The sequence below is a fragment of the Megalopta genalis genome, unplaced genomic scaffold, assembly GCF_051020955.1.
Source record: "Megalopta genalis isolate 19385.01 unplaced genomic scaffold, iyMegGena1_principal scaffold0033, whole genome shotgun sequence".
Taxonomy (NCBI): domain Eukaryota; kingdom Metazoa; phylum Arthropoda; class Insecta; order Hymenoptera; family Halictidae; genus Megalopta; species Megalopta genalis.
Window position 1 is genome coordinate 1,770,001 of NW_027476102.1, and position 2,500 is coordinate 1,772,500.

Below are 2,500 nucleotides of genomic sequence, written 5' to 3' on the forward strand. Positions count from 1 at the left end.
ACGGGATAAATTGACCCTCCTGAACACTACATTTCCCAACGGCGGAACTCCGCGGGATTCAGTGCTGGGCTAATTCCTGTTCGCTCGCCGCTACTAAGGAAATCCTGGTTAGTTTCTTTTCCTCCGCTTAGTAATATGCTTAAATTCAGCGGGTAATCTCGCCTACTCTGAGGTCGTCGGAACGTGAAAAAAAATTTTTTCAGAGCTTCCCCCCCCGAAAGCATTTTGCGAAACGTGTACAGAGCAACACAAAAAAAAAAAAAAATAAAAAAAACACAAAAAACCCTTAAAGCAAAAAAAAAACCGTTTATCGCGCCTCACCAATATATCTTTTATAAAATTCGATATCCTCTCCAAATATAGATCTTCGAAACACTCGCAAGACGATTACAATCGGTATAACTTTAACGTCCGTCCGAAAAGTACTTTCGGGGACTAGACGACCGATTGATCTCGTGCGGTTTCGCTATTCGATCATTTGAAGAGAACAAAAAGATATATGGGGCGACCGACAAACGGTTTTCCCGTAGAACCAGACTCGCGATTGCGTTGACACACACATCATAGCCACACCAATAGAAGAGTTTTAGGACGGTAACCCGGGTGGGGTGTTCTTTACTCAGAATATGTGCAACATCGGATCTATATAGCCATCGATACAATTCGTACACAAATGTGTCGTACGAAGAGAGAGACTTTTTTTCCTCTGGCAACATAACGGTAAGAGACATCCTTCCACACTCATAGGTTCCACTCCCTGGGGCTATGATATATATATACATATAAATTCAAATTCGAAGCAACGGTCACAATTCTACTCTATATTTTTGCGGGTTATGTGTTCTTTCGTTCAATTTCTTTCATGCGTTCGTTCGATCTCTGTACACAGTCTTCACATAGGACAGACTCGTGTAGTACGCTTTCGTGGGTTAAACCCATCTCGTTTCATTTCAGGCGACGTCGGGAGCGCGTTGAAAATGTACCAGTGAAATCTCGATAGTTCTACGGATACGAATCGTCCCGAAAAAGATTTTGTCACCGCTTCGAAGCGGTGTTTCAGACGGGCGGACGTATATAAAACATATACGACACACGACACCGCCTTCCACACTCACGCTAGTTCGAACACGATTTCCATCTCTCTCGAAGACTGTTAGACGTACGTAAAATTTCTCAATATTCATAGGACCGCGACAAACGCCGACGAAGCGCCCATCATTCGCTCGTACGTATATAGGCAACAAGTGCCATCAACGCAAGCAGTTTATAAGTACGTAAACGACCCTCAGCCAGGCGTGGTCCAGGAATTGTATCCGTGGACCGCAATGTGCGTTCGAAATGTCGATGTTCATGTGTCCTGCAGTTCACACGTTGACGCGCAATTAGCTGCGTTCTTCATCGACCCACGAGCCAAGTGATCCACCGTTCAGGGTAATTTTTCCCTTTTATTCTCTCATATATATAATGTGTATTTGCTATCCACCACATTTTTGTGTTATATTTCGGAACAAGCCGATACCCGAAGAGCTCCAACCAGCGCGCGAAGGAGATTCGGGAGTCGTCGTACAACGACATAATTGTCCCTTAAAGAACGAGATATTTCCGTCGAAACCATATATATATGTACGAGCAAATCCAAAACCACTGTTTTCTTGCAAGTTCGACGGTCGGAGCGAATAGAACATTGAAAAGCCTTCTATCGAAGAAACACAGAGAGTATATCACCTCCAAAAACGACGGGGATATGGATATTCAAACTGGACAATTATCAACCCGATACTGGATTCGAAAAGTTTCTCTCTCCTTTCGTCGTTATTTACACCGGACGGACTCACGGCCGGCTCTAGCTGGGTGTCATATATATATACGTCCCACGCTCATGCTGCCACTAGCGCGCAACAGAGTAGGGTGTCAATGACAACGACACAGCATTGAAACGAGCTACACAAGCCGGTCTCTCTTGATACCAATGTAAACGAGCATTAAGTTATCTTCAGACTGCCCGATATTTTCGTCCTTTGGACTTTCCCAACGATTCCTTTTTTTCTTTTTTTTTTACACCACAGCGAAGACTTGAGGAAGCGTGATTAGCACGCTCGCATCCCTCCCTGTCCTACTACAACTGTGTGTGTGTGTGTAAAGAAAGAAAAAAGAATACATTGGCTTTCTCTCTATCGAGAAGATGGCCTACGCAACGCAGATCAAAGGCCTAATACGTGTAATATAATACGCGTCTGGCCGTGTATAAATCACGCACGAATGATCTGGTCGGGCCCAACTCTTCTCGTACGCTTATTTTTCCGTGTTGAGGCACTATCATAAAATCACACAAACCCCAACACGTGTGTGTCTTGGAAGGAAGATGGCCTACGCAACGCAGATCAAAGGCCTAATACGTGTAGTACACACGTCTGCCGTGTAAATCACGCACGAATGATCTGGTCGGGCCCAACTCTTCTCCACCACACCACATCCCAACTTTGTACATTTTTATATATTT

At 44.4% G+C, this 2,500-nt stretch overlaps 1 non-coding gene across 1 annotated transcript; it reads right to left on the reverse strand.

The window, feature by feature from the left end:
- Positions 1-1,279: 1,279 nt before the first annotated feature.
- Positions 1,280-1,434, reverse strand: LOC143261089 (5.8S ribosomal RNA). Its single transcript, XR_013035313.1, has one exon. It is a non-coding gene; the product is annotated as a 5.8S ribosomal RNA (ribosomal RNA).
- Positions 1,435-2,500: the final 1,066 nt, after the last annotated feature.